This window comes from Carassius gibelio, chromosome B7 (genome assembly GCF_023724105.1).
Source record: "Carassius gibelio isolate Cgi1373 ecotype wild population from Czech Republic chromosome B7, carGib1.2-hapl.c, whole genome shotgun sequence".
NCBI classification, from domain to species: domain Eukaryota; kingdom Metazoa; phylum Chordata; class Actinopteri; order Cypriniformes; family Cyprinidae; genus Carassius; species Carassius gibelio.
Genome location: NC_068402.1, coordinates 4,058,012 through 4,067,288, shown reverse-complemented (window position 1 = coordinate 4,067,288; position 9,277 = coordinate 4,058,012).

Genomic DNA, 9,277 nt, shown 5'->3' with positions numbered 1-9,277 from the left:
GACACAACTCTGTATAATGACATGGGTATGACACAGGTATTACAAGGAGAGGGTGACTTATGAGGACATAACCCATGTCCCCATTTTTCAAAACACTTATAAATCATACAGAATGAGTTTTTTTGAGAAAGTAAAAATGCACAAAGTTTCCTGTGAGGGTAAGGGTTAGGTGTATGGTTGGTGTGGGGCCATAGAGTATACAGTTTGTACAGAATAAAAACCATTAATCCTATGGGATGAACACACTTTACACAAAAATAAACTTATACTCACAATAAGAGTGAAACGTTCCTGCTGAAGATTACCCAAGAGTCTCCTGGTCTTTGTTTCTGAGTTCCCAACAATGTCAAGGTAAATTTGTGGGCTTTGCAGGGCAAGGAGGTTTGGATTGGATCCATGTGTGGTGGCCAAGTCCATTCTAGAGGGAGTAAAGGATGGTTTTCAAGGAGCGAACCTTTAAAATCTAAAAAAATATTCACTTCATTCTGCTGAAGATTAACTTTTTCCTGGCATTCCAAGCAATGGCACAACTTTGGAGGTAATACCCAGTTAACAGGTGAACAGAAATCTGTATAATGCAGAGGCATTTATTACTTGCCCAACTCATACATTATAAAAAGTAATTCTGCACATTCATAATTTTGCACATTAACCATTTTCAGCTCCTGCACCACTTGTAATCACCAGAGGGCGCAGTGGATCAACTCGACCAAGATCACATTCCTTGACCTCATCAGTCGCATCTAGTGATATCATTGCCTGACACAGAGAGCAGAGCAGCATTTACACAAATAATGTGTCTAATGCCTGTAGAGAAATACAGCAGGCATATAAGAGCCAGTGCTGCACACATACTATCTTTCGTGATGAGATCAGGTGTCTCACTGAAGATGAGAAGAAGCAGCTGTACTCTAAAGTGAGTTCACTGCACTTGCAGATAGAGCAGATCAGCTCTGATAGATGGGTAGTAAAAGGACTGAAGAATTAAGTGAATGAGGTGGTTAGACTGATACAAGACACACTTTGCAGACAGGTGTGAATAACAATGATTTGACAATAAAAATAATTAGTTTTCCACACAATTGCCTCAGCAAATATTGCATATAATTTGTATATAATAGTTGATGCTGATAGCCTTATGGGCAGCGTGCTAGCATATACAGTAGTGCTGTTGTGCTGTGAGCAGTGTTGGGAAGGTTACTTTGGAAATGTAATAGGTTACAGATTACAAGTTACCCTATTCAAAATGTAATAGTAGTGTAGCTATTTAAATTACTTTAATAAAGTAATGTAACTAAACACTTTTGAGTAGATTTTGATTACTTTTCAAAATTTCTAATGAGTATTTATTTGCAACATTTTCATACATTTACACCATGCAGGTTTAACCTTAAAGTAGTGCTCAATACTGTCAGACTTTCACCATCCTTCATCACCTGAATTAAGATGATCACATTTGAACACATCCACCACAAAATGTGACTTTAGTACTGCATTTTACTTTGAGATTGATCTGAAGTACAATGCAGATTTAAAATCAAAAGAAATAGTTTATAGATGCTGTTTTTGAAACAAAATATTTCTATAACTACGGGAAACACTGCATCTAACAATGATTTGGAAAAAAAATTGTTAATAAAAAAATAAAAGCATATACATCAACTCAAATACGGTTATCTTGCAACATTGGTGTCTTTTTGAAACTGCTGTCTCTTTGTATATGATATGATGATAGTTTCTCAAAATAAGTAAAATGCTCATGAAGTGACTCACAGCAGTTCTAGAGATTACGTTTGTGTTCATGTACTCATATATTGAGGCAGCAGAGGCTGAAAACACTGCAAGCTTCAGTAGGCCTATGTGTAGTAAATGAAACCGCATGTCTGCGCCATTAATTTCCCCTTTATTAGCAGGACTGGGGGAAAAATTAGGCTGGGAAACCTCACACTCATACACCCACAACACATTCTGAAACATGGACAACCCTATTTTGTGTATGGACCTGACATGATAAATATTTAAATCCTTAGATTGGGAACATGCAACATAATTAAGAGTTATCTCCTGAACTGCACCTTCACTTCCATTATCCATCCATCCTCTCATGACTTTAATACTGAAGATTTTTATTTGACTTGACCATGTTCTGTAAGTGCATTTTTGTTTTTTGGCAAATTAATTACCACTTGTATTTATTTATACTACAAATTCCATGGTTAAACAATGGTTAGTGCCATGACATGCTACATTTATTTTCCTAAGGGTTGTGTATTTGTCTGCACTCGCTCCCCCTAAACCTATGATAAAATATGATTATTTGTCGGCTAAATTACTACTGTAACATTACAATAGATAATAATGATGTCGTTTTTACAATATTTTGAGTGAGTGTGAGCAATGTGCTGCTGCTGCTGCTTGACTAAGTAAACAAAGACAAAACTACAATAGCATTTTAACAGATGAAACTGACCTGCACTTGAAACCCTGAACAGAAGTGTAGCTAATCTGCTCCAGCTGTGCGCTTCCACAGTCCACTCTATTCTTTCTCTTGCATTGATTACTCTGATCCAAACAATTCGTCGGAGGCGCGGAGAGCACGCAAGCCCTACCATTGCAGACACGACTAACTGATTCATGATTTATTAGAGATTTAATTATCGAATGGTGGATTCGGAAATAATTTCTTTAGTACATTTGACGTTCAATTATACAATAACAATATTAAAATAGAGGGCCAAATTGTCTGCCAGGCCACCGGGAATTGTCCTGGTTCTCCCGATGGCCAGTCAGCACCTGGTTTCCAAAGACACGCAGAATGTGCAGGATTCATAGATTGTCATTTTGTGGCTTAATTTTCACAGACACTCCCATGTCGCGTTTTGATTCAAGTGTACTCACATACTTTTGATTTATTCGTTCAAAATGTGGCATATTCTGTCCGCGTTAGGCTGGATTCCATTTTTTATTACTGGACTCTACGAACCAGAATGTGTTTTCCACATTGCAGAGATTATGGGCCTTTTGTCTTAGTGCAATTTGGGAAAGAAATAAGCTGTATGTGGATGTGTGTAAATATTCAAATGTAATCCCCTTTGTAATCGTTACAATTTTCATAAGTAACTGTAATTTAATTACTCATTTTTTCTTAGTAACTGTAACTGATTACAGTTACATTTATTTTGTAATTAAATTACGTAATCCGTTTACATGAAACTAGTTACTCCCCAACACTGGCTATGGTCCCAAGTTATATATACACACAATTCATTTTATGTCTAAGATACTAGAAAAGTTATCCTCACAATTATATTCCTTCTTAGAGAACATTTTTACCTGTAAGGATTTCCAGTCAGGATTTAGACCATGTCATACTGAGACTGTTCTCCTTAGAGTTACAAATGGTCTGCTCTTATCATCTGATCGTGGTTGTATCTCTCTATTAGTGCTATTGGATCTCAGCGCTTTGTTCGACACTATTGACCATAACGTTCTCTTGAATAGACTAGAAAACTTTGCTGGCATTATTGAAAGTGCATTAGCATGGTTCAAATCATACTTTTCTGACCGTCATCAATTTGTAGTAGTGAATGAAGAAGTATCTAATCGATCACAAGTGCAGTATGGAGTACCTCAAGGCTCAGTACTAGGGCCGCTACTCTTCGCGCTTGACATGTTACCCTTGGGAGATATCATTAGGTGGCACAGTGTTAGCGTTCACTGTTATGCTGATGATACCTAGCTCTATATTTCTTTGCAGCCTGGTGAAACATACCAATTTGAAAAACTAGCAGGATGCATAGTCAATATAAAAACCTGGATGAGGAGTGATTTCCTTCTGCTAAATTCTGAAAAAACAGAGGTGTTAATTATAGGACCTAAAACCTCTGCATGTATTAACCTAGAACACTGTCTAAGACTTGAAGGCTTCTCTGTCAATTCTTCGTCATCAGTTAGGAACCTAGGTGTGCTATTTGATGGCAATCTTTCCTTTGAAAGCCACATTTCTAGCATTTCTAGCAACTAGTCCAAAATGCAGTAGCTAGAGGTCTTGAAACAGGATTATGACCCTATTAGCCAAGTTCTGTCAACACTGCACTGACTTCCTATCAAACATTGTACAGATTTTTTTTAATATTGCTTATTACTCATAAAGCCCTGAATGGTTTAGCACTTGTATTTAAACAAGCTCTTGTTACGTTATAATCCTCCACGTCCGCTGCGTTCTCAAAATTCAGGCAATTTGATAATACCTAGAATATCAAAATCAACTGCAGGCAGCAGATCCTTTTACTATTTATTACTCAAACTCTGGAATAACCGACCTAGGCAGACACATTCTTCCAGATTAAAAAAGATTAAAAAACAGATTAAAATTTTTTTATTTAACCTGACATACACATAACACACTAACATATTTCTAATACCACCAAAAAACAAAACAATACAACATAATGTGAAGTTCATCTGAGCACAATATCTGTGGGAGTAACAAACCTAACAGTGTTGACACAACTGTGATTGCATTGGATGAACAACTTCTTTATAGATTAAGAGTCTAGTAAACAGCTTCCCAGCCACCATCAACCACTGATGTCTCACTGAGTTTGCAGACTAAATGATATTGATAACTTTTATATCTTTCTCAGCCACCAACTATGGACATGGGACGTACTTCGCTATGAAGTACGAAGTGCGAAGTAGTATGCAGTTCCTGCAGCAGACGGGACACAGTTCATGTTTGTGGCTCGTGTGCTTACGGGTTACCACACTCGGGGTAAGGCAGACATGAAGACGCCCCCTGTTCGTGAGGAACCTGACCGCTATGACAGTGTGGTGGATAGTTTGCAGAATCCCTCCATGTTTGTGATATTCCACAACTGCCAGGCTTATCCAGACTAAATTTATCATTTAAATGTAATAATTTAGGGGACACTTATATTTAGAGGGTTTGAGTTAGTTACTACACACCTTTTTCTTTTTCTTTTTTTTATATCACAACTAACTACCGCTCAACAAACATGAGTGTATATTTCAGATTATATCAACTTGATAGCAGATAAAAATGAATGGTTTTCAGAAAATCTTGAAATGCACAAGAAGGTATGAGCAAAAAATGTGCAATATTAACTGACAAAGCTGTAGATTGTGGAACACAGTATCATATGAAATACTCCTTTGAGTCTCACATAGTCATAGTCTGACGGAGAAAGATTAATATGTTGCTTGTGCAATCAACAGAAGTGACATGCAGCTATGATATTTAGCTACAGGGCAATTGATTCATCACATCAGGATAAAAGCAGGACTCTTTAAAATGTGATTTGGGCATATTCCAACTCTTCCTTCTCAGTTCCCATGTCTGCTTCAGGCTCCATTTAGAAACCATTTGACGTTGTTTTGGATGAAATGTAGGAGTTTGCGCAAGTTGACGACAAAGCAATGTAACTCTTTCAAACATTAACCAGAAGTACTTCTGCGAAACTATGAATCTATGAAAACTGTCTATATTGTAAAGAAAAACAGTTATTCTTTTCTTATATTATTTGGCTTAATTTCTACATTATCTGAACATAATTTAGCTGCACATAAAATCTTTTTATAGATTAAGTATGTTTATTAGCTCTACTTTAATAATGAACAAATTTTCAAATAGAATCTTAAAATCTCCTACTGACTTCATATTGTCAAAATGTTTGCAATTTCGAAATCCAGTTAACAGACGTCATTGTGACGTTTGCTAATGAATTGTGATTGGTTTTTCCTGTCCTTATCACAAGTACCTTGAGTGCCTTATACAAACTTGTACTACAACAATGAAACAAAAAGATATTTAACGAGACCAACTGAATGGGTTGAGGTGTTCAAGGAAGTAGTTCAAACCAAAATGATAAATCTGTCATCTTGACTCATCTCACGTTGTTCAAGTTTGTCAGTAAGACCATATTAAAATTAATGATTTGTGTGCACTTTTCCAGTTCTACTTAATTTATATGATACTTTTTGTGTGACAAACAGGACCATAGTTACATTATTCACTGAAAATCCTCTCTATCACAACATAATAGACCTTAGATGCAATTTTGAATTTTACGCAGACGCATGAAACAGAGGCTGAGAATGATATAGAGTTAAAATAGCATGCACTCTGCTATTTTAAAGTAACTACAAAGTAACTTTCCCCAATACTGATCCTGACTAAGACTACATGTTAAATACAAAACATTCAAAACTTTATCCATCTGAACTTGTATACACACAGTTTCAGAACTTGAATTTTCTTTTTTATTTCTCACACAAAGCTATGAGGAAATATAGTACTGACAGATGAGGTGGATTAGAGTTGTGTCGGGAAAAGCGCATACGGCTTCTCCACATGGATGAGTTAGCTTGACCGAGCTTTAATATGTAGGTGAAATATTATTTTGGGTAAGGAAACAATGTTGTTTCTATGTTAAAATGAGTCATGAGGCAGAGTCTAATTATTGTGATGAATAGTAGAACAGCGTTTTATCTCATATTTCAACCGCACTCATCCCCTGATACTTGATAAACGTCATCAAACCCTTCCCGCTCTTCATGTCTGGAGTTCTTACAGAAAGTTATAGAGCAAGTAAAAACACACTGGAGGTGAGAAAGATTAATCTTATTTGCAGCCTATACAAAAATGTTTCAGTGGAAAGATGATGCAATCACTGTTTACACATCGGACTCCACTGATTAGATGCTGTGTGTGTGGTCTCCCTGAGGCTTTATTTGTATAAATATTTAAAACATTTTGCAGAATGAAAATGAATCTTTTAGGGAAAGTTGTTTTTATGTAGACTACAGTGTGTATACATATTTTTTTTACTAGTAATCATTTTCTTCTCCCTCCTAGTATAATGCAATCAATTACAAAACTAGTTATTGTGTTTTCACTGATGTGAATTAATATTTGTATAAAAAAAAAAAAAAAATCAATAATTTTGACCCATACAATGTATTTTTGGCTATTGCTACAAATATACCCCAGTGACATAAGACTGGTTTTGTGCTTCAGGGTCATACAGTATATATATATATATATATACAAATATATACTTTTTTATATGTGTCGTAGTAGCCTATATGTTAGGCATGTGCATCTCATGACTCCGATACGATACACATCTCGATACATAGCTAACGATATGATACATAAAAGATACATAAGAAGCAGCTACCAATGTGATAAAATTCACCTGTTTTGATGCAGTGCGATTCAATTTCGTTTCGATTCGATTCAACACAATACATTTGATGCAATGGAGAAAATAATACTTGAAAAACCAGTAATAATACTTGAAAAACAATACTTTTAATGCCTCGAGGCCAGTTTCATAAAAGAAGTTAACCAAACAGGGTTATTTCAGTTAGTCTGACTCATTGTCAAATGATTTGGCTCCGTTAAGCAAATTTAACATATGCCGAGATCAAGCTTAGTTACTGCGGGGACTTATGCTGGGAGACACTAGTCTGGTCTAAAGCAGGCTAAAACTGTCAGGTTAAGCTTCTCTATTGACCAATAGGAACTTAGTGATAGGAAAAGTCGTGACATATGTGAAGTATGGTAACCCATACTTGGAACTGGTGCTCTGCATTTAACCCATCCAAGTGCATACACAGCAATGAGAAGTGAACAAACCATGAACACACACCCGGAGCAGTGGGCAGCTATATAACCAGCACCCGGGAGCAATTCAGTGCCTTGCTCAAGAGCACTTTAGCCATGAGTATTGAGGGTGGAAGAGAGCGCTGTTCATTCACCCCTCCCCCTCCACCCCCCCACCTACAACTGCCAGCACAGAGACTCGAACCTGCAACCTTCGGGTTACAAGGCTGACTCTCTAACCATTAGATAAATAACTAATAAAATAACTGAATTAAAATGAAAATAAATAATAAAGAAAATTACTATATTTTAACTGCTATAAGAAACATACATTTACTTATTTAAGCTTTGTAATTAGTACTGTAGCTTAATAGCTTACTTTTGATTTACCTATTACAATAGTCAATTTACAGTTACTGCTATAATAAAAATACACTTTATATGTTGTTTAAAATTCTACAAAAGACACATTTAACGTCCAAAAACTATATATTTTTTATCAGAATATTTTACTAAGAATTACTACTGTCCTACTCGATTGCGTTCAGTTAGTTTAGTGCGCATGCGTACAGCAGCGCTCATTCAGTAGTGTCTCGCTCACTCCTGACAGCAAAATGGATATGTTTTCATGACTTTCTAACATTTACAGATTAAAAATATACCTGTCACATGTCAGCTATTTGGCGTTAATGGAACCGCTTTAGCCCTGATTAAATTGTTAGGTTATTTCAAGTCAGGTTTTGGACTTTAACCCAGTTTTTCCTCCAGTTTCCGTGGTGTTGTAATGCATCACAATCACTCAGCAGCAGCGGCGATGAGAGAACGCGCCTGAGAAACAGTTTAGAGATTAGAAATATTGGTTGCTGATTATTGTTCACTTTCTAAATAATAAAAGTATAGAGCATCCACTACTAGTTAGGCTATATATAACTGAATCTGATGCAAGTATGTTAGAAATGACGCATTGTGATATAAATGATAACTTGTAGCTGATGAACACTTTTTAAACTGATGCATCGCATCATTAACTTTTTATGCCGATGCACAGAGCGAATCTGGGAATCTCTCCATCCCTACTATATGTATAACAGTCGTTGTGAAAAATGATTTGCACCCACCCAGATTAATTTCATACAAAATAGTTTTAGATCTTCAAACATTACAAAAAAGGCAACACATTCGTTTTTTATTTATTTATTCTTTATCTACAGTAGTTGTGCTCTCAGCACTGTGGTGTGATTTTGGCCCACTCTTGTTTCCACAACTGCTGAAGTTCAGAGACATCAGATCTGCTCCTCGAGATTCTGACTAGCATTCGTCTCACCACTCTCTCATGGAGGCTGTTTTCCGCCTGTGTCTTTTGGATAGTTGTGTCATGACCAGTGAATTTTACTGATGCAAAAGAGGTCTGTGATTCCTTTTATGCTGACCTTGGTGCATGTGTGGCATGAGTCAGCGCTATTCTGTTGGAGGAATTTTGTAAGGTCGTTTACCTCTGGGAAAGTTCACTAATCTGCTGGATTTGGACTATGCCTCTGACTCTGGTTCCTTGGAGACCAAGAGCACTTGCTTTTGGAATCCTTCCCAGACTGATCCTCACCATTTCTGGAATTACTTTCAGCTCCAGTATTGTGTGTTTCTTGGGAA